Source organism: Equus caballus, chromosome 19, assembly GCF_041296265.1.
Source record: "Equus caballus isolate H_3958 breed thoroughbred chromosome 19, TB-T2T, whole genome shotgun sequence".
Taxonomy (NCBI): domain Eukaryota; kingdom Metazoa; phylum Chordata; class Mammalia; order Perissodactyla; family Equidae; genus Equus; species Equus caballus.
In genome coordinates this window covers 10345989-10369368 of record NC_091702.1, presented here as the reverse complement: position 1 = coordinate 10369368, position 23380 = coordinate 10345989, and the positions used below count along the sequence as shown (strand labels likewise).

General features: G+C 45.1%; 1 long non-coding RNA gene across 12 annotated transcripts; it reads right to left on the bottom strand.

Annotated features, from left to right (window-relative positions):
* Window positions 1-398: 398 nt before the first annotated feature.
* On the bottom strand, window positions 399-22465 carry LOC102150465 (uncharacterized). 12 transcript variants are annotated; one of them, XR_011428725.1, is made up of 7 exons: window positions 17665-22465; window positions 10681-10787; window positions 9089-9195; window positions 6114-6388; window positions 3579-3818; window positions 1964-2093; window positions 399-843 (listed from the first exon to the last, which is right to left on the bottom strand). It is a non-coding gene; the product is annotated as an uncharacterized lncRNA (long non-coding RNA). The 12 variants fall into 12 exon arrangements; XR_011428727.1 differs by lacking the exon at window positions 17665-22465 and adding an exon at window positions 11084-15032; XR_002801679.2 differs by having other exon boundaries at window positions 3579-6388; window positions 15039-22465.
* Window positions 22466-23380: the final 915 nt, after the last annotated feature.

The window sequence follows — 23380 nt, the reverse complement described above, 5'->3', positions numbered from 1 at the left end:
ATAGTCAACCATCTCAAAGTTAACTGATGAATTTCCACTTAATTAGCTGGACTCTCTCTGACTTTTTATATCTTACTCATATAAAGAAATATTTACAGGCAAAAACCATCGATACTTACAGATGAAGCAAGCAGAACTGTGCTAGAAAGGACTCTCTACTTCCAAAAAGGTTCTCTGTCACCCTCTTTTGATTTGAAATTCCTTTTACTGAGGACAACCCTATCTTTCACAAAAAAAGAAAAGGCTTAAAATATAAATACCTCTGGAAGAGGCAACATACTGGTTGAAATTCACAAATCTGATTCTAGAAGATTCCTAAGAGCAGGTTTAAAGAGATCTAAGAATTCTGAGTCGTTGGGAAGTGGAAAGAGGCAAAAAATGAAGAAGGTGAAAACTTGTTGGGATCACAATTCTGCTTTATTTTGGCCAATGTCGTTAGATTCATGTACATTTCTTCTTGATTTTTATACTTCTTACCAACTAACAGCCTCATCTAGCACTAAACAATGCCTTGAAAAGTTACTTTAATCCTGTGATTCACTATTTCCACTTATATTAAAACAGAACTATAATAGCAATGCTGTTTCTTGAAAAATCTCCAAGATTCTTAGACCAAAACTGTTATGCAAATGTAAAACGTTGTAACGGTGGGTGTACTATGATGCGATTTACTGGACGGTCAAGGTCCCCAAAATAGGCACTGTTTGATGCTCCTTTCTTCTCTGCTTACAAGATTGCTCTCCGACCTCAGGTCCAGCTCTCCAGAACTGTCTGGAATGTCCCCCCTCGGTGCTGACCAATGATGTTGATCACACCTCAAATGTGATGTCACCTCTGGTCTGCCTACAATGATGGAAAAGACACAATTACATGCCAAAAAAGACAGGAGGACTCAGGGCAGCTGAACTGCACCTTGTCATAGTTTTAAAGATGCAATTCATCCTGCTTGTGAGTTAATGATTTTGTGGGGGTGGGTGTTGGCAAACATGTATTGCTGGGTGTGTGCGACCTAGGCACACATTCCGAGTCTAAGATGAGCACAGTGTCAAGGGGGACTGAACCTGCCCCACCTTTCTTCTATGCCCCCATCTTGCATTCTTTCACAATGCATCTGTCTGGTCCTCTCTCCGGATTGCACGATTAATGAGCTCACTGACAGAAAATAAGGAGGCAAACTCAAGAACTAAACCACAGCCCTGACCTTTCTCTTTCCATTCTGAACAAGAGAATTAATGGAAAGAAAGAAGGCAAGAGTCAAAGAAATTAAAATAACCAAAGTGAGTATTTAGAGAAAACACTTCCTAATGGCTAGGTACCCTTCAACTAAGCACCAGATAAGCTGCTTCCAAAACGATACCAACAAACAAACACATTTCTAATCTTATCACTTTCCCAGTTTTGAGGATGATTCTCCACAGAGAGAACAAAATAAAGAACTGAATAAAGGACGTAATTCGAACTCACTTTTGCCTCTAAGGGAATACTGCAGACTTTTGTATTTCAAGAATCTAGACAGTTAACTCACATTTTCACTTTACTTTGCACCTATAACACATTCTTAAGCATGGATTTACTTTTCAATTCTTTTGGTCAAAGACAAAATAAAATACTTGATATTTCAAAATGCCTTTGACTTTGTCCAAAAAATTTCAACAGACCCTCCAGAAAGCCTTTCAAACTGCATCTTCTACTGTGTGCCTGGGATCATGAGCACTGAATATTTGATAATATTCTCCAGTGTCAGAGGACTTATCTCCAGACAATCTTTGACGGGGAAAGATGCCCTCAGGATACTAAGCCAATCAGCTTTTACAAACACTATTTTCAAGCCTTAAAGTGGACCACAAAATCTACCCTGAGATGTAAAGGCAGTATATTTTATATATTCTGGAACTCTTTCCTCTACTTTTCTACACAGAAAAAAAATTCTTCAATTTTTTTTCCCAGAAAATTACAAACTTACCATTTCCTTCTTCCTGTCTCCTCTTAATTGTATGGAATTTTCTCATTCCTCATGCTGAAATTTAATCCTCAGGAATTCCCAGTTTGTCCCACGTGGTTGAATGGAATGTTCAGCATTTCTGTATATTATGCTGCATTAGGCAAGTAATCAATCAAAATGGACATTTATGATAAACTCAGTCCTCTCGTTTTAAGTAAACACACATTCTAAACTTTTTAAGAAACCAAGCTTCTAAATATTCACTAAGAGTTTTGAAACACTGAAAATAGACTATCAGAAAAATATATAACACCACTGTCCTCTAGCCAAGGTTGTTGCAAAAGGAGTGAGTTCTAAGTCTGAAGGAGTCAGAATAACTCAGCAGATAGTTGAAATCACTGGGACCATTATAACTAAAATGTGACCTTTTATTTAATTAAGCAAATAGTCTGAAGAAATGAATGCAAAGAAAGAGATAGAGCACAACTCAGAGCTGCACCAGGCCCGCCCGCGTGCGGCTGTGCTAATCCTACGCCAGGCTAACTAGCTGAAGACGACAGCGCAAATCCTGGCCGGCTCCAGACGCCGCCGAAGGGACTCAGAAGGAAAGCCTAGGGCAAGCGAGGAGAAAGGAGTAAAGAAACTGGCATTACTCCCGTTAGGAGAGAAAGCTGGAGGCCAACTGCCTCTCAGACGTCACTTCAAAATGGCTGTTAACCAGGTCAGGGACAGACTGCTTTCCAACAGGGCAACACAGGAAGGGATGCCATCAATGCCAGCAGAAGGGACTAGACAAAAGGCAGCCTCCATAGGAATGGGGCCTGTGACACGTTAGCCCAGTCACTCTGTGTGAACAGTGTGTGACACTAGAGCTCCCAGGTCCCAACACACTCCAGAATCAAATGCAAACAGGAGAGCAGCCGCCAGACAATGGGCAGGCACGGGCCCTGGACACAGGGGTCCTGAGAAGATCAGGTGTCACATCACACAGCAACGGCCTGAGACTCTCTAATTGCTCTTTCCCCCGAATTCCAGTCCATCTGGCAAACTCCACTGCTCCAGTCGGCTCCGAGCCCCTGTCCCCCTCAGTCTCCTCTCTCTCCTTCCCTCCTTCCCGCTGTCTCCCCTTCTCCAGGCTTCTCCTCTCTCCATCTCCCTGTAATTTTCTCTTTTTCTTCCTCTTGCCTCTTCTTACTTCCTTCTCTCCCCCAACCTGCCCTCTCAGTCTCTTGATCTATGCACACACACTGTTCCCATGGGTAGGGAGGTGGAACTGCAAATACTTGCAATAGGACTTGTTTTTTAATGACACACTATAAGTTATACACACCAAAAGATTGTGGTATCATGCTTTTTCTATAAACGGTATAAACTTCCTCACCAGCCCACTGTTATGGACTAAATTGTGTGCCCCCCATTCTGACCCCCTACTCAGGCTGAAGCCCTAACCCCCCGCGTGATGGCATTTGGAGATGGGCCTGTGGGAGATAATTGGGTTAGATGAGGTCATGAGGGTGGGGCTCTCAGGACGGGATTAGTGCCCTTACAAGAAGATGAAGGGACATGAGAGCACCCTTTCTCTGCCTTGTGAGGACATAGAAGGCAGCCATCTACAAGCCAGGAAGAGGATCCTCACCTGGAACCAAATCTACTGGCATCTTGATCTTGGACTTCCAGCCTCCAGAACTGAGCGAAAATAAATTTGTGTTGTTTAGGCCAATCTGTGGTATTTTTTCATGGCAGCCCCAAAAGACACAGCTTCCTAGAAACTAGAAGTGATATCTACTTTCTCTTCCCATTGGGTGGAAAACACTGATTGTCACGATTTCCTTCAGAATTTCTTTGATATCATCATTTTCTTCCCTGGGAAATAAGCCTTAAAGGTGAAGGATGGAAGAGGAACAGGAATTAGGAAAATAAGAATTATATCAGTTTTTAAATAGCATTCCCACTATATACTTACGTAGCCAATTTGTCTCTACTTAATGGGACATAAATGTGAAATAACCTAACTTCTTCCTAATCCCTGCTGTGATATGTGATTTATAATAAGAAATATATGTTTGGTCTTCATCCTTCTCCTGGCACAGAGCTCCGGAAAGCCTTGGAATTTCCTAAGTGAGAGAGATAAAGGTGTCTTTTGTTAGGTTAAGGAGGTCACTCCGGAAAGCACCTAGGAGGGGGGCTGGCTGTCAGAGAACCCAATCCTGTGAACAGAGAGTCGGAAATTTCAGTCCCACCCCCTGACCTCCCAGGAGGGGAGAGGGCCTGAAGATTGAATCAGTCACCCATGGCCATTGATTTAACTAATCATGCCTATGTAATGAAGCCTCCATAAAAACCCAAAAGGACGAGATTCAGAGAGCTTCTAGGTTGGTGAACCAGAATGCTGCCATGTGCCAGGTCCCAAACTCCACAGGGTCAGAAGCTCCTTCATTTGGGACATTGTCCTGTGTATCTCTTCACCTGGCAGTTGATTCATATCCTTTAATGTCCTTTATAACAAACTGGTAATCTAGTAAGTAAACTGTTTTCCTGAGTTCTGTCAGCTGCTCTAGCAAATTAATTGAACCTGAGGAGGGGGTCCTGGGTTCCTTTAATTTACAGCCAGTTGGGCAGAAGCACAGGTGACAACCTGGACTTGGGATTGGCATCTGAATTGGAGGCAGTCTCGTGGGGCTGAGCCCTTACCCTGTGGAATCTGATGCTGTCTCCCGTAGACAGCATCAGAACTGAGCTGAATTACAGGACACCCTGCTGGTGACTTGAGAATTGCTTGGTGCTGTGGGGAAAAAAACCACACACTGGAACTGGTGATCAGAACTGCACCCGCCTTTGTCATCTTCCACTTTTCCCTTTGCCATCACTCCATGACATCCTGGGCAGACTGCATCACTTCCTATTCACTTTTGGATACTAAAAGAAGATCATCTAAGACTTCAATTTCAAACTCTACATAAGTCTATCTCATCCCTCTCCCACCCCTGCAGAGAGGGCACGTGTCGAGCCCCTGACTGCTTGGAGTGAGATGAGGCTGGAGGGAGTCCAGGCTCTGAGACACTCCTTCTTCCCCCTCCCAGGCCTGGCTCCCCTCAGGATGGGAGTCAGGAAGAAAGCGAAGGAAAGAGACAGCTGTGGCCCCCTCTCTGTTGACTGCTCTGCTTCTCCGGCAACCCTGAGTGTGCATGCCAGCATCTGAACTCTGCCTCATGGGGAGCACATGTGAAATTTAGCCAGACGGGTCTTCCCAGTGCGCAGTGCCCCAATACGGAAGATTCAGCTCTAGCTGGACCTCTCCCACTTACCCCTCAACTAGCCCAGTAATATACCCAAATCATGGTGCACAGTCTTTGGGGGTGGGAGGGGCGTATAGCCAGGTGGCTCAAGGATAGCTGCCTTCCTTACGTCCTCTGGTCCTAAGGAATTTCCTGCACCCTGGTCATGCGACATAATAGGCGGGCAAGCTGGCTGCTCCACTGTCGCCAATTCCACCGGGCCAGCCAGGTCTCCCCAGCTTCCATCTTCTGGGCTCTGGGAGGAATGGCAGCCCAGCAAGTCTGCTACCTAAGCAGAGGTGACCAGGCTCAGCCCTGAAAGCCACTGTCAGAGCCTCTTTCGTTACTAGGCAGTGGGAGTCAGGAGAAGTCCCTCCCCAGTGGGAGGGGAGGAACGGCCCACCTCACTTCTCCTCAGGCTTCTGCTGTAGACCCTGGACTGGGTATTAAGGGGCAGGGGGTGTAGGTGGGGACTGAGGCCCAGTTCATCAGCCCCTTAGAAAAACTTTGGAGAAAGTTTCAGATCCCGATTACCGTTTTTAGCTCTGGGCCTTCTTTCAAATCCGGGGCAACAGAAAAAGGCCCCCTCCCCATCCCATCATTCTCATAATCCTTATCATTTCGTTTCCCCATCAGGTTGGAATCCCTTTCTTCCTAATTCTTTGAGAGCAGATAGACTCTCACTTCCCTGGATGGATGAAATGAGTTCTGACCTGCAATCACTGAAATGTGTCACATGAAATTTCAAGGTCCCTTCTAAAGATCCCATGATAATATGACATCAAGGAAAGAAGTAGGTTACATGTATGAAATTAGGCAGACAATTAAAATGAATTCATTATCCTTATTTCTCAGTGAATTAACGTTTTTCTCTCAAAAGTTCGTTTCTTATTTACCAAATATTTATATCCTACGAGTTAGCAATAACTGAATCATTCATTTTCCCTTTCTTCTACTCCGTCTTCTGTTCAACTCTGTTTTGATCAGCATCTTTCTTGCGGAAACAGTTCCTGTCGATGAACTTGGCCACGATACATGTTATTTGTAACTTTAGACCCGGTTCATCTGGGCGGGGTCTGGAATTTACACCCTTTTCGGTATGCAGAGCTTTATTGATACCCAGGGACATTTGCCCTGAAGGTGTGGTCGTGTGTGATCAGCTCATCCACATCTTCAAAGGAGAAAACAAAAATACTTGTTAGAATCTTTGCAGAAGCATCAATTTAATAGTAAAATGCTGCCTCCTTCTGGATAAACTATGTTAGGGATGATAAGCTCGTGAAACGGCCGTAGAGATATGTCATTTTATGAATAAACTTTTTTTAAAGAATTAGAATTCTACTTTTTTAATGGAAAAATAAAATTAGAGGACTAGAGTTAACCTTGAAAGATTACCTAGATTCTGCCTTTGGGGCTGTAAAATACCCAACTATCTACCCTAACTGATTTGGTTATCTGACTTTCTTTCTAACGTCTCTAAATAGTAACTGGGAAAGCAGAAAATAGATGATAAAATTAGAATTAGCACAATTTTCACTTTTACATTAGGCTACCTTACTTCACATTTAATTGGCATTGCCATTTACGCATGCACACACATTCATACTACAAGCCTGGAAAAATGTGTGTGTGTGTTAATAAATGCAGTGAAATACCCAGGTGTTCCAGTCTTAATTCTATGGTCAATAGTCTCAGGAACTTTGGCAATCCACTTAATCTCTCTGAGTCCCAGTTTCCTTATCTGTACACCGAGGATAATAAACCTATTGTTATTGACCTCAAGAGCACTTGTGAGGCTCACTGAAATCAACAAAGCACCGTGTAAAGTATTAAACTCACTTGCTATCTTTGAGGCTTTAGATGGTCACATGCCTGAAGTGAAAGAATAGAACCAGATTTGGGACCAACAAGAAAAATCCTTAACGATGTCCTACTTATTGCATAACCACAGCTAGTTTGGTCACACTCACGTCAATCAACTCTCTACTCTCTGTAGAAAAATGCTGGGGAAGCAGGTTACCAATAACCCCAGACGACAATTACACAAAAAGGGAATCTACTGTCAACCCTCCAGGGGCAGCTGACTCCCACAGAGCCAGAGGAGCAGAGGGTCTGACCAAAGCCGACCTGGTCAGACACCGGAGAGAGCCCTGTTTGCTCTACCTCATCCCTGAGCCAAAACCCCAAACCCCACCTGGAGGCCAGCTCAGACCATGCCCGGGTTTTCACGATTCTCCAAGGATCCTTCGACCAAAGCAGGACTAACCAAAATCCAAACCAGCCAAGAGACCAAAGGACACTCCAAATATTCTGATCCCTACTCAGCCTCTCACTAGTGGACACGCAACTTAACCGCTCTGTGCCTCGATTTTGTCTATAAAATGGGTGTAACGATAGTACTGAATTCATGATGTTGTTTGCAGAGCCAATGAGTCGATACAAGCCGTGCACTCAGAACAGTGCCCAGCATTCAGCGGAAAACACGTTAGCTGCTGCGGCCACCACCACTGTTATTATTGTCACACTAATTTGCTTGTCCATGACATTCACTTTCAGACAAACGACGTGTCTCTCTCACAGTTCTTCAATTTTCTGAGACTGAAGGTTGATTCTTTAATTCCTCTGGCCATCAATATTTAGAATTTTGTTCCCACACTAGTCACCTGACATTACATCTATTCTTCTTTTTATTTTTCAGTTTTAAAGTAATAAATCATAATTAAATACTGGTGCTATTTAATGACCTAGTAGCCAAACCAAGTTACAACTCTCTGTTTTGCAGCCAGATAAGCATACGTGCCTAGAATAAGAGCTGGGACTTAGGCACACTGCAAGCTGTTAAACATCTTTTATGATGAGGAAATATTTCAATTCCCTTCACTCCAAGAGCAGAAGCAGCTCTATTTGGTAAATCACCCTAAGGAAAATACTACAAGGCACCAAAACCATTTTGATTGAGAACTAAAAATGACACTTGGCCACTAGATGGCATTTAAATTAGGTAGCAGGTTTCAGCTCACACTTGATCTATTTAAAAACTTAATCGGTTTACGCCTGGCCCAAGCACTGGCGGGTCACACATTTTGACACTGTGGGAACTCTCAGGAGTTGGCTGAATTGAGGCTTAGGAACACCTACAGCAGGTTCTACAGCTACAGACGCAAAATCCTTTTGGAGTTATGAAAAGAGAGAAGTAGTTTTAAATTTCTGCCTGAATCTTCAGATCAGGGTTTTTTGTTTGTTTGTTTGTCTGTTTTTAAGTAAATTATTGAGAGTAAGATTGATAGACTGGGTCGCTCATGTCTTTTCACTTTACCAGGGTAACAAGAAGTCTTCCTAACACAGAGCAGCAGAGTTCCCTGGCAGCTTGTCTCAGCTGGCCCCGGCGACCTCCAAGCCTGGCCTCTACTGGTTTACCAGGCCCAGGGGCTGAATGGTATCTGCCATTTCCTTTTCAATTAATTCCTAAGAAAGGTCAGCCGTGGACTAGGGAAACATCCCAGAGGAGAAAGAAATAGAATCCAATCCTTGCTGAATAAAAACACTGTTATAAAGAAAGGAGAACAGCTATATGAGTTATTTTTATCATCTCCCACAAGGATATTAGGAAACATTTTAAATTTCAACGGCAAGACGAAGAAAGTCATAAAGATGAACTAAAATAGGTAATAAAATAAACTACAAAATAAATGTGTGTTTTCTTTCCACATAATAGAGGAGACACTTCTCTTTGGGGAGATTCTGCACAGAGACACCGAGGACACAGTAGTGCCGCTTTCTGGCTCTTTCCGTGCTTTCCGGAGGCGCCCGGCCAGACGTAAAGCCTGCGGTGCTAAATCCGAGTTGTCCACTAGATGGCGCGAACACACACCGAGTCGCTTTGACGGGTGGAACATCCATTCCCAGGACAGAGTGCGGCATATTGAACTAGTTACGTGACGAGGAAGTCCTCTTCTAAGGGAAAACATGCGGCGACATCTAGGAGTTTAATAATGAATGATTATTTACCTAAAAAGATGGATAATTCAACACATGCTTTTTATCTCCACTCTTTTCCAACTCCCCCTCACAAGACAGAAAAGGAAAGTAAAAGTTATAAATCTACAAGGAAATACAGAAGGGAAGAGAAAAAAACAGCAGAACAAATCACATTCTAGGAAGTTGGCAACTGATGGCTGAGTGTGACTAACCTGGGAGGAAGCTGAAACCCAGCACCAACAGTGGGGGCCCAGGAGAAGCAAGCCTATCCCACTCCCACCCCTGGCGGCTCAGGGTCAACAGTGCCCCCTGGGCCTGGACAGGCAGGGGCCAGGGCTGAACTGAAAAATGGAATTAAATTTGGGGAAATCTACATATTGGTCCACAAGACCATCCAGCCCTTTTGCCCACTTATTTCCCAGAAAGCTGTCAGACTAGGCTGATTTGCTCCCTCCAAAGCTGGAGAGTGACAGGTCCTTCTGTGCTCTGACACTGGGCAAGTCCTCCAGAAGTTGGCTCACTCCAGCTGCTTAATCCTCCGGGGAAGCTCCTCATGCATGAGGCTTCCCCCTCCCCACGAAAATCCACTTGTTCCATCCTCACGCTTAAATACAGACAGCCAGCCAGACAACCAAGGATCACCAGACATTTTAGGAAAGCTTCCCATATAAGAGACTTAGACCAAAGCAAAGAGGAAAAAGAGAAAAAAGAACTTAGAAGAAACTAGAAAACAACTACTATCCTCTGAAAAAAGAAGAAAAGCTGTTGGACCCATGATGCAAGAATAAGGAGTATTAAAGTTTTTTAAAAAAGAAAGAAGCAATCAGAGAAAAAGAAAAGGCCTTTGGAAATTAAAAGTATAATAACCAGAATGAAAACTATTTCAATAGAAAAGTTTGGAAATTAAAAGTATAATAACCAGAATGAAAACTACTTCAATAGAAAAGTTAGAAGAGAATTTTAAGGAAAAGTCCCATAAAACAAAGCAAAAAAAAAGAAAGAAAATTTTTTAAAAATGGTAGGAATATTAGAAGATAAATCCAGGCTCCCCAACACTGGACTAACAGAAGTTCTAGAAAGGGAAATGAGAGTAAATCAAAGGGAGGAAATTATTGAATAAATAATAAAGGAACATTCCCCTAAAGAAACGAGTTTCCAGATTGAAAGCATCTACCTGGTCCCCAGCTTATTCAACTTTAAAAAAGATCTAAGGCATATCATTGTACAATTTCAGAACATGAGGGTTAAAGAAATAATCCTAATAGCCTTCAGAGCAGGGGAAAAACAGTTGTGCCTGCAGAACAAGTAATCAGAACAAACTGGATGTCTAAACCACATTGGAAACTAGAAGTCAATAGAATAACACCTCCAAAATATTGAGTAAATTACTTTTACACCTAGAATTCTATACCCAATTAAACTCTCAATAGAGTTTGAGGGTAGAATATAGGTCTTTTTAGACATGTAAGTTCTCAAAAAACTTACCTTCAATGCACTCTTCCATAAGAAGCTACTGGAGGATGCTTTCTACCAAGATAAGGTAGTAAGCCAAAACAGAGGGAGAGCTGGGATCCAGTACACATGGAATCCAACTGAGGAGAGAGGTAAAGGGAATTCTCAGTCGTGGCTGATAAATAAATGAACAGCAATAGGATATATTGGAGTAAATGAGGAAGCCATTTGGCTTAAAACTAACTTGGCCTGACCTTGCTTTTCCAAAAGAGCCTGACGTGGCCTGTTGAGCGTGCATTGTACATCTGCTTTAAACATTTATAGTGTCCCAAAGACAAGAATGATGTCCTTAAAGATAGGGAAGTAATTTCCCCCCATATCGGCATTTCTTTAAAGATAAGCATTTCCTCCTGGAAACTAAACATTAAATACTGACCTGCTGTGCTCACCTTGTGACCACCGACCTGCTGTGCCAGCCAAGCATCTCGTGACAGTAGTAAAACAGGTATTCTGTCATAAGTGATGTATACTCTTTGTTCCAAGATGCTATATAACCATTTGGTACACCCCACTTCTTTGGTGCCCTTTCTTCCTTGGGGAAGGAAGGCCCCAAGCTCCAGTCCTCAAGCTTGGCTCATAATAAACTCACCCCAATTTTGACGTATAGATTGATTATGGATTATTTGCATCAACATGGTGAAGGGAAGCGCAAGAGGAAGCTGTGTGGCAGACCTATAGCACAGAACTCTGTTTGGATGGAGACCTTTGGGAGGGGCGTCTCCAAGAGAAAAATAGAATAGATTTTCTCATTTATTTGACCTTGCTGAGAGGGGATTCTACTCTTGTCCTGGGAATTGTGGGTATGAATTAGTGATAAGATACATTAAAAACTAAGCAAATTTTAGAAACAAGATAATGTGTGACCCTTGATTAAATCTTCAATTTAAAGTTTTTTAAAGACATCACTGGAACAGTTGGGGAAATTTGAGTAGGGACTATGTATTAGAAAATATTTTTGTGTCAATGTTAAATTTCCTAAGTATAATAAAAGTATTGTGGTTAAGTATATTTGAAAGCACGGGTGATAAAGAGAGACTGCCTAGGGAAAAAGATTTTTCACCAAAAAAGGTGGGTCTAAAGAAATGAATACTTTCCAGGTGGGAGGAAGGGCACTCCAGGCCAAGGCAATAAAACATGCTGGAAGGCACAGGGTCAGGACAAAGCATGACACTCTTCCAGTCATTCAGCAAATACTGGATGAGGGCCCATGATGTGTGGGACACAGTCCTTACACTGTCCTCAGCACTGAGATTACGGCAGAAAATGAAGAGACCAGCCTCCCCACCTTTCGGGGTGACATTCTGGCGGTGGATGTGGAAGGAGGGAGGGAAGGGGCAGAGAAGAACAGTGGCGAGCCTTCAGGCAGAGCAAACTGCCTGCAGAAACGTCCTGAGGGGAAGCACACCCAGGTCTGTCAGAAGAACATCTGGGAAGCCAGCGTGGGTGGAGGGGAGTGGCCAGGGAAGGAACAGCAGGAGAAGTTTCCAGAGTTCCTGAGAGGTCAGTTCAGGGGAGCTTTTAGGACGTGGTATGGATTTTGGCTTCTATCCTGAATTTATTGAGTAAAGGAATGAAATGAGCTAATTTAGGCGTTAAAAGGATCACTGTGGCTTGTGTGTTGAGAATAGACTACAGAGAAACATGGGTACAAGCAGGGAAGCCAGTTCGGAGGCCACTGTGTCATAGGTGCTGGTAGGTCAAGAAAGGTGAGGTGTGAGAATTAACCATTACACGGAGGCCATGCTGACCTTGAGAAGAACAGGTTTGGTGGCATGGCAAGGGCGAGACCCAACTTGAATGGATCCATGAAAGAATGGAATGAGAGGAGGTGGAGGAATGTCGAGGTGTTTGCTATGGAGAGCCCAAAAATGGAGTAGCAGCTGGAAGAGATGTGAGAAATGTGTTTTTTAATTAGGCAGAATACAGTTGTATACTGATGAAAATAATCCATTGATTGACCACTGTATGAACTGATTGATAACTGATCTTGGGCACAGGAAAAGGGGGCACCCTTAGCTAGAAACATAGACAGTCCACCCACAGGAGAAACAGGCAGGAAAACAGAGTCGATACTCTGCCCAGTGGCGGATGGTGGGTGCCATAGTGATGAGAGCTGGAAGTTCTGTTCATTCAGATCACTTGTTGTTTTCTTAGGAAAACTGAAGGAGTTAGGATGGGAGAGGCACTGGAGGTTCGAAGAAATAAGGGCAGGTGTGAAAACTAGTTACCTAGGAGAGTGTGCATGTTATCCAGAGAGGGCAAACGTTCCAGGCACATGTGTGGTTGTCAGACAGAATAGCTCCACCTGGGGGTGGGCTCATGCATTTAGAGCAAGCCCAGTTGGCGCTATGTTATGCTGAGTGAGTTTAGATTAGGAGCTGAGAGTTATGCAAGGAGTGACTATAATGACTGATCATGGAGTTTAAACCAGGTAAGCAGAAGGGTGAGACTACAAGCGAGGTGAAAAGAACTGCTAGAAGGAGCTGGCTGCCAAGATTGGAGGTGGCAGAACGAGACGGAGGGGGAAGGAGAGGAGGTAGTATAACAAAGTTTAGAGCAGGCCCCTGGGAGCTGAGTGGCTGTTACAGGGGAGAGGACACGGCTACTCCCCTGGAGGAGGGGGAGTCAAGGTGTCACTAAGTGTGACTAATTGCCCTGAGGAACTCCAGGGAGGTTTCAGCAGCATTTAACTGTTTCTCCAAATTGTTTGTTGTTGTTAAGACATGCGGTCACCCACCACCCGGAAGCAGACCGAGCCTCACCTCAGGAGCAGCACTGCACGGGTGAGCTGAGAGAAGACCTAAAGTTGCCCTTTGCTTCATTTTAATACTAAAGTCTCCACCCCAAGAGGAGACTAAGCCTTACTACCATAACATGCCACGTATGTGGAAGCATGTTTTTCAACTGAGCCTGCGCAAGCTAATACCCATCTCTCCCTTTTGAATATTCGTTCCCCATCCCAAATAAAAGGCCCCTGCTGTCCTATGCTTGGGGAGCCATGCTTTGAGAAATAATTCCCTGTAGGCTCCTTATTTGCAGCAAATAAACTGTGTGTGACAACTACTTCTGGTGAAGGCTCTAATTTCAACTCCCCAAGAAGTGGACCCACTTTGGTTCCGTAACAAAGGAACCATGAGGCCTGGCTATTAGAAGATCATCCACTTGGATACTGAAATCAGGAGTTGCTTCAGAGAGTGGCAGTGAGCCTGGAGATAAGAATCTTCGAAAAATGAGGGGTCCATATATGACTGCACTATGGGTGAGCAGAATGTGGTACAGTCTGATAACATAAGACTAAAAACAGGTGTAGGGGTAGAGAGGAGGAGAACTGGTCTGGAAGTAACCAGGAGGAGAAAGGAGACATCCACCCTGCCTCCAGGGGCAGAGGTGGCAGGAGGCCTGTGAACTGCCAAGCTGGGGGCCCTGGAGGGAGCAGTGCCCCCAGGGAGAGTGGAGTTTCTATGAGAGCAAGGAGGTGAAGGGAACACTTACAGATGAGAGAGAATAGAAGGAATTTGCTTAGGATGACCAAGGTTAGCAATACCAAACATCAAAACAATGTCCAAGTCATGCTGACAACTACAAAATTATCAATACCCTTCATTGTACTTTTAGAGCCAAAATATGCCTAGTATCTAAACCTGTAACAAAGTCACAACACTACTTCTTATTTTCCAAGCAGACCATGATCAATATAGTATTCTATAGGAACATCTCCATGTCCAGGCTGATACCCCCTGACAAAGACCTGTGAACTACTGCAGAGGATGATGATCCAGAATCATCCCTGAGGTGGAAGAGAGATGCTGGGGGAGAGTGAGAGACCAGAGTCAAGAATGACTCTCAAGCACTTGTGTCGTGGGGGCAGAGGGGTGATCATGCCAATAAAGGGCAAGAAGACACAAAAGCTCAGTGAGATGCAAGTGAAATTTGAGATGCCTGCAGGCTAACAGGTTGGGATGTCCAGGAGGCACTAGAAAAGGAGTCTAGGACTCAGGAGGGTGATGAGTCTGGAAAGAGAGATTTCAGAGTCATCATACAGGTCTGTGGAAGCTGAAGGAGAGTGGGTGAAACTTCTCAGCAAGAACGTACAGTGCAGCCTTCTCAGTCTCGGGCCCCAGAGCTGATGTAATAGCAGCTCACCTGGCAGTGGCAGGCCCATGCTAGTGCTAAAATAGGGGACGCCAAGCTGAGCCATACTGGATCTTGAGGCAAAAGAAAAAACCAGTAATACTCATCCTGTCTGTACTGTTAAATAGTATCTCCCCAAAATTCGTGTCCATCCGGAGCCTCAGAATGTGACCTTGTTTGGAAATAAAGTGAGATCATACCAGATTAAGATAGATGCTAAATCCAATGACTGATGTCCTTATAAGAAGAGAAGAAAGGCCGCCCTGTGGTGTAGCGGTTAAGTTCGCATGCTCTGCTTCAGCAGCCTGGGGTTCATGGGTTTGGATTCCAGGCATGGACCTACACATGGCTCATCAGTGATGCTGTGGCAGCATCCCACATACAAAATAGAAAAAGATGGGCACAGATGTGAAGATGGAGGCAGAGACTGCAATGATGCAGCTACTAGCCCAGGAACACCAAAGACTGCGGCCACCACTGCCAGCAGCAAGGAGAGAGGCACAGGGTTCTCCCTGAGGGCCTCCAGCCCCCAGAACTGGGAGACCATACATTTCTGTTTTAAGCCACTCAGTTTATGGTACTTTGTTACAGCAGCCCTAGGAAAGTAATACACTGCCTTTATTTAAAATTTTGATGTTTTATTCTGGATTGCTTGGCATTAATTTTAATTTTTTAAAATACTGCATTAAAATATTTGTCTTGATTACTGAGCTTTTTGATGCCTCCTTAAATCTTGCCACTGGAGCAAGTGCCTTGCTTGCTTCACCCTAATCCAGGCCCTCAGGCACGCTTTCACCATTTTTATTGAGATTCTAACAGACAAGCTCCTGCTCAGTCAGACCAGCTGCAGGGACATGTCTATTCAGAGAACAAACCCTGAAAGCAAGAAGCACGATTCCTAAATGAAAGAGCTGATCTCTTCACAAGGGACGATTACATGTTCTCTCCCTCACTGCAGAAGTACAGCCCAGCTCTTGGAAGCAGGCACAGATATTGGCAAGCCTTGTTTAAAAACAGTAGGCACAGTCTGATAATTCCATCTGCTTCCCCTGAGAAAGAAAGATCATTACATGGTGGTTTCAGTGGCCTTAAGACCTCATGTAGGGGATTTTATGAACATGTTGTATTCACTTTGAGAAAATATCTAAAGGGAAATTCTTTTTTTTCCGAGGAAGATTAGCCCTGAGCTAACATCTGCTGCCAATCCTCCTCTTTTTGCTGAGGAAGGCTGGCCCTGAGCTCACATCCATGCCCATCTTCCTCTACTTTATATGTGGGACGCCTACCACAGCATGGCTTGCCAAGCGGTGCCATGTCTGCACCCGGGATCCAAACTGGTGAACCCCGGGCCACCGAAGCAGAACATGCACACTTAACCGCTGCGCCACCGGGCCAGCCCAGGAAGATTCTTTTAGAGTTGGATCTGAGTGAGAGAGAGTCGGATATAGAGTAAGTGGGAGTCTCAGCATATGGCCCCAAGTCTTCTGACATTGCTCTCCCCCTTGGGGTGGGGGGAAGTTGCTGTGGGCACACTTCTTGAATCAGGGCTGGTTTATGACCCCTTCAACCAATACAGTGGACACAATAGGGAGGCTGGGTCATAAAAGGCAGTGCAGGGGCTGGCCCCGTGGCCGAGTGGTTGAGTTTGCGCGTTCCGCTGCAGGCAGCCCAGTGTTTCATTGGTTCGAGTCCTGGGCACGGACATGGCACTGCTCATCGGACCACGCTGGGGCAGCGTCTCACATGCCGCAGCTGGAGGGGCCCACAGCGAAGAATATACAACTATGTACTGGGGGGCTTTGGGGAGAAAAAGGAAAAAAATAAAATCTTTAAAAAAAAAAAAAAGGCAGTGCAGCTTCTGCCTCATGCATTAGAACACTCAAGCCGTGAGTCCTGAGCTGCCCCGTGAACGTCTGATGACCCTGAGAACACCAGCTGTAAGGAAGCCGAGAAGATGAAGAAGCCAAGTGCAGTCGCTCCTGTCAGCAGTCCTGGCTTCTGAGCCAGCCCAGCCCCAGGGAGGAGACCTGAGACCTGGAGGGGGAGAGAGCCACCATCCCCGCTGTGCCCAGTCTGAAGTCCTGACCCACAAAATCCGTGAAGACAATGAAATGGTGGTTTCAAGATGCTAGATTTGGATCAATTTATTATGCGGCAGTAGTAACCGTAACAGAGTATGAAGGTCAAAGACAAATCAACATAAATGGATAAATTCATTATTCAAAAATACTCCAGGCATCTGCAGAACAGAAGTTCACACTACTTTGGATAAAAGTTTTTCCACACAAGCTGAAGCAGTCTTTTAACATACATATTGTCCCATTTGATGTTTTCTATTATAGCCTCAGAGCAACGAAACACATAAAGCCCACCGACTAGCCTTGCTAATGCTTCTGTTCAGACTGCTTGTCAATTGTGAGAGCTTCTAACTTTGTTGTAGGACAGGATAAAGTTAGCAAATCTTGCTCTTCAAGCCTGCCTTTCAAACTTTGTCCCATGAATGCAGGTGTTAGTAAAATGTATCCTCAAGCTTCCCAATAAAAGACTTGATTAGCACAACTTTTTTGGTGATGAGATTATTCATATCTGTATGTTTTACAGTTCTAGCAGTAAAAATGTCAACACTATTGCTGCCATTTTAAAGACTAATACGATCATTACTTTTAAGCCACAAAAATAAAACTCCCAACAATGCTCTCGCTTTTTTTTTTTGTCCTCAAAACACTATATAAGGTAAGAATAATAATAAAATCCTATAGATAAAAAGTTCTTTGGGGTAAGCAAGCTTTGTGTTTCTGTAACCCCCAAAGAGGGTCCTCTACTCACCACTAGACAGGCCAACAGTCAGGAGGCAAGGTGGTAGGAGAGAAAAGGCCTTTTTATTACACCCTGCCAGCAAGGGAGAAGATGGTGGACTCGTGTCCTAAAGAACCATCTTAAAACTACAAAATTGTGAGGCAGTTTTATAGGGCAAATGGGCTGGAAAAGGGGAGGTCTCGGGACGTTGACCATCTGGAGCTGTAGTCCTTGAGACCACAGAGCATCCCTTTCTCTCTTCACCAGGGACAGATAGCAGAGGTTTTTTTTCCCGAAGGTCATTACATCCCTAGGAAAGCTGAAAGAACAAAGTGATTGCCTTATCGGAACAGGGAGGTCTATGTATAAGCCAAGGCTACAAAAATAGCAGAGCAAGCAGATGTGTACTTCTCTAAACTACGTGCAAACTAGAGCATTGCTAACGAGGAAAAGGGGGAGTCTTGTTATAGTCCCAATGTAGTTCCCCTCTATAAGATGGTTTCTCTTATGCTAACCTGTGTTAACCACTGGCTGTATTTATCTTAGCTATTTAGGCAGCACTAACAACTCTACTGTTGTGAGATCCAGGTTCCCAACTTCATGGTAAGGCACAAGATATAAAAGTTAAAGAATCACCACCCTACAAGGTAGAATTTTGGGGGGAAAAAATAATATAGAATTATAGTGTTTCTCTGAATTGTAGATTTCAGGTAGACTTACAGCGTTACACAGACATTATGGGATAAGTTATCCTAACATAAATGTTTGGATTGAAGATCATGGAGTGTATCACTTTTTCTGTTTTCCCTATCCAGCTACCAAATGTCACTGAAATCAACAATCCTTTTTTTGTTTTCTTTCTTTTCCCCAGCTTTATTGAGACATAATTGACAAATAACATTGTGTAAGTTTAAAGTGCACACTGTGATGATCTGATACACATATATATTGTGAAATGTTTACCACAATAAGGGTAGTTAACACATCCTTCACCTCACGTAATTACCACATTTGTTGTGGCTGTTATGTTGAAAACTCTGAAGATCTCTTTTATTGGGAAAACTAGATAACCACATTCAGAAAAATGCAACTGGACCCCACTCACAAAAATAAACTTGAAATGGATTAAAGACTTAAACATAAGATCCATAAAACTCCTAGAAGAAAACACAGGACAAAGCTCCTTGACATTGGTCTTGGGACAGATTTCCTGGATATGACACCAAAGGCACAGCCAAGAAAAGCAAAAATATCAATAAGTAGGACTACATCAAACTAAAAAGCTTCTGGACAGCAAAGGAAACAACCAACAAAATGAAAAGGCAACCTACAGAATGGTAGAAAATATCCACAAATCATATAACTGATATGGGGTTAATATAAAAAATATATAAAGAATTCATCTAACTCAACAGCAAAAAAACCCAAACACGATTAAACATGGGCCGCGCACCTGAATAGACATTTTCCCAAAGACAACATATAAATGGCTAACAGGCACATGAAAAGGCACTCCACATCATTGATCTTTAGAGAAATGCAAATCAAAACCACAAGTTATCACCTCACACCTGTTAGAATGGTAATCATCAAAAAGACAAGAAAGGGGCCAGCCTGGTGGCACAGAGGTTAAGTGCGCACGTTTCACTTCGGTGGCCCGGGGTTCGCCAGTTTGGATCCCGGGTGCGGACATGGCACTGCTTGGCAAGCCGTGCTATGGTAGGTGTCCCACATATAAAATAGAAGAAGATGCGCACGGATGTTAGCTCAGGGCCAGTCTTCCTAAGCAAAAAGAGGAGAATTGGCAGCAGATGTTAGCTCAGGGCTAATCTTCTCCCCCCTCTCCTCCCCCCCCCAAAAACAAGACCACAGATAACAAGCGTTGGCAAGGGTGTGAAGAAAAGAGTACTCTTGTGCACTGTTGGTGGGAACGCAAATTGATAGAGCCACAGGGAAAACAGTATGGAGGTTCCTAAAAATTAAAAATAGAACTGCCATATGGTCCAGCAATCCCACTTCTGGGAATATCGCCAAAGGAATTGAAATCAGGATCTGAGAGGACATCTGCACTCCCATGTTCACTGCAGCATTATTCACAAGAGCCAAGATATGCAAACAACCTAAGTGTCCATCAATGGATGAATGAATAAAGATGTGACACATATATGTCACATCTTCTTATTCATGTCCAATACCTATCTATCTATCTAGGAATACTATTCAGCCATGAGAAAGAAGGAAATTTTGCAGTTTGTGACAAGTTGGGTGAAACTTGAGGGCATGATGCTAGCGAAGAAAGTCAGAGAAAGACAAATACTGTGTGCTGTCACTTACCTGTGGAATCTAAAAAACCTGTTAAAAACAAAATTCAACCAAGTAAATCTGAAGCTCTAATTGACTTTATGAAGCAATTCTTGAATGGAGCAGTATTCCATCTAGAAAGTAGAAGGGCACTCCCAGGTGTTGTACAAAAGGGATGGTTTTTATAGGAAGAAGGGTGGACCAAGGAAGTCATTAGCAAATGAAAAGAGAGGGTTAGTTTGGGCCAGGACCTCTTCTTGGGGAGGGAACTGGCATGGGTTTTACCACCCAGATTACCTCTTCTTCCTCTGGAGGATGGAGACGGCCTATGCAACAGATCACCTTACTACTGCCTGACCAGAAAATTCCAGACTGGTTGGTTAAGATTACATTTCTGGGAAAAGTTAAAACTGCAATTAGATCAGGTATTAAATCTAGGTTTGGTATCATGGGCTTTTGGCACAAGTGATGCCATTTTGGGCTGTGGTTTTCTTCTTAACAAAGCCAAACTCAGCCAAACAGACAGTAGAGTGGTGGTTACCAGGGGTTTGGGGGGTTGGGGGGGGTGGAAGAAATGGGGAGACAGAGGTCAAAGGGTACAAACTTCCCAGTTATAAAATTAATAAGTTCGGGGGAATCTAATGTATAGCATGGTGATTATAGCTAATAATACTGCATTACATACTTGAATGTTGCTAAGAGAGTAGATCTTAAGTATTTTCACTACAAAAAAGAAATGGTAATTATGTGACACGGTGGAGGTGTTAGCTAATTATTTTGCAATATATAAATGTATCAAATCAGCACTTATACAAAGTGACTTGTCAATTCTATCTAAATAGAGCTGGGGGAAAAAGATTTACTCTCTAAGCAACTTTCAAGTAAAACTAAAACATAAACCAGACTTCAGGAGTAATTTCAAATGCTTTAGCAAAATACGAAATATGTTTCCAATCAATTTCTGCAAGTTTCTGTTCACCAAGCAGAATAAGACAAACACCAAAGAGATAAATTGGTGGTAAGAGAGCATACTTCAGTCAGTTGGCATGAGTATGTTGTAGTGAATTCTATTTTTCATTTTAAATTTGATAGTCTTTATCACCAGACATGTTTGCTCAGAGATGAGGTCACTGGAAACAGCAGAACCTGGGCCTCCTTGGAGGTCTGTAATGTCAGGCAAGTGACTCACCGGGCTTTAGGTTCCCCGAGTGTAGAGCCAGAGTAACAGCATCCGCTGGCAGAACTGGGAACAGGTGCTGCCACACTGAGAGGCCCACAGGGTGGCCTTGTAGTCTGGAAACACTGATGCATTATTTTATTTCACACAGAGCCCCTGTGATTACTTCCTCTGGGACAGCTAAAGCTACAGGTTTATCCCAGGAAAGCCCCAAATCCTCTGAGGAAAGGCATCACTGAGGCCTGCGCCGGGACTGAGGGGGAATAGTGCGTGTTTCCGGAGTTTTACAGAACCTACAGCTCCGCTGTCATTTCGAACTGAGTTTGGCATCATTTAGAGCACCTCTTTGTTTATGTATAGATTATTTTTCTCCTGTTTCTGATTCTAAACAGCTCACCACACACTCTTTTCTTCACTATTCACACACACACACAGACTCCTACCCTCACTGAACAGCTATGGAAGCGGAAGGCAACTCTTACTAGAGGAAATTTTATATCTATGAACTCCCCTCCCCAAAATAAAACCTTAAAGCAAGAAAATAATCCTTATGAAAATCAACTTAAGTTGGTCTATTTCTCTTTACGGCCATTTAAGGGAGAGGCATTTAAAGGAGAGGAAGGAAAGGCTGGCTCAACTATCAAGAAAACAGGGGAAGTTAAAGAAACAGAGGAAGTAAAAGGGCGCGCGAGAGGAACACACACACGAGAAGTCAGGGGGAACCACGGTTGCAGAAATGGGAACAGACGCGGGTGGGCGACGGCCGGAGGGAGCCGGAGGGAGCCGGCGCAGCCCCGCCCGGCCCGCGGCGCGTCGGAAACCTTCCAGTCTGTTTCATCATCTGTAAAACGGGGACAAAACCTGCGCCCTTTTGAAGCTTAAATTCTTACTTTACTTCCAATATACCTTGATTTCCATTTTGGCTTCAAATAGCTTACAAAAGGATTAACCACTCCTGGAAGCTCTTTAACCGCTTTTTACACCGAGCCTCTCCAGATGCCACTCCTGGATAATGCAAACGAAAACTAGATTTCATCTAAACTAAAATTACACTGATTTCATCAAGCCAGACTAGGTACTGCTTATCCCAGCCTCCATATACAAAGTCGTCATTTTATGGATGCCACCCTTTTTTCCAATTTACACACTAAGAGAACACATAAAAACGACAAGTAAAAGCCTCCAAATAAACCCGAATAACAACAAATTCTGTAGTTTACTTGTATCAGAACTCCCAGCTTGCAAGTTCAGAGGTGCCCGCATTTTCACCCTTATTAGGAAACCGTAGGAAATTACAAAAGACGGGTCCTTCCCTACAGAGCTCCCGACAGGTCACGAGCGCCGCCCCGCCGCCCCGCCGCCCCGCCGCCCCGCCGCCCCGCCGCCCCGCCGCCCCGCCGCCCCGCCGCCCCGCCGCCCCGCCGCCCCGCCGCCCCGCCGCCCCGCCGCGGCTCGGGACGAAGTGGGAGGGCTCGGCTGCGACGTCACAAGGAGCCGGCGCCGCGGGGGCGAAGGGCGGGCCGGCTGCGTCACGGCGGCGCGGGGGCGGCAGGCCGGCGGCGGCGAAGGCCGACGACTTAGATCCGGCAGCTGGCGGAGGGAGCCGCTCAACGCGACCGGGTGCGGGCGGGGCGCCGCGCGTGCGCAGAATGGTCCCTGACTCGCCGCCCTTCCGGCCCGTGCGCGGCCTGGCAGGCTTCGGCTTCCTCGAAGTGACGGGGCGGGCGTGCCCCTCCCGCTGGGCCGCGATGAAATGGTTTCGCCCCCGCCCTCGGCAGCCCAGCCAGGCGTCGCCCATGTCCGGTGGCGGAGCTGGGCGCGGCCGTCCCCTGGCCGAGCGCCGTGAGGCCTGGCGTGCGCTCGGTCACTCGATGCCCTGGCGCCGGCGCCGGCGCCGGCGCTGCCAAGCCCACCGTGAGGGGAAGGCCCCCCGAGCAGCCCCTGCGCCCTCCCCGCGGAGAGCCCCCTCGAGAGGCGGCCCTGAGTCACCGCCAGAGCCCTTCCGGGAAGCGCGAGCTGCCGCCGGTCACTTAAACGCCCTCACCCCGAGCCGCGGGACGCCCGGGGCGCCAGATCAGGAGAGAAGGGCGAGCCGGGGGCGGGCGCCGCGGCCCTCGCGTGAAATCGCTCCTGGAGCTTCCCGCCCAGTGTGCCCTCGGCCCAGGGGGAGACCGGTGGGATGGCAGCGTCTGCAGCCCAGAGCTGCTCAGAACAGATTAAACCCCGGGATTCCCCCACACAGTGCCTAGAACAGCGCCCCTCCGGCTG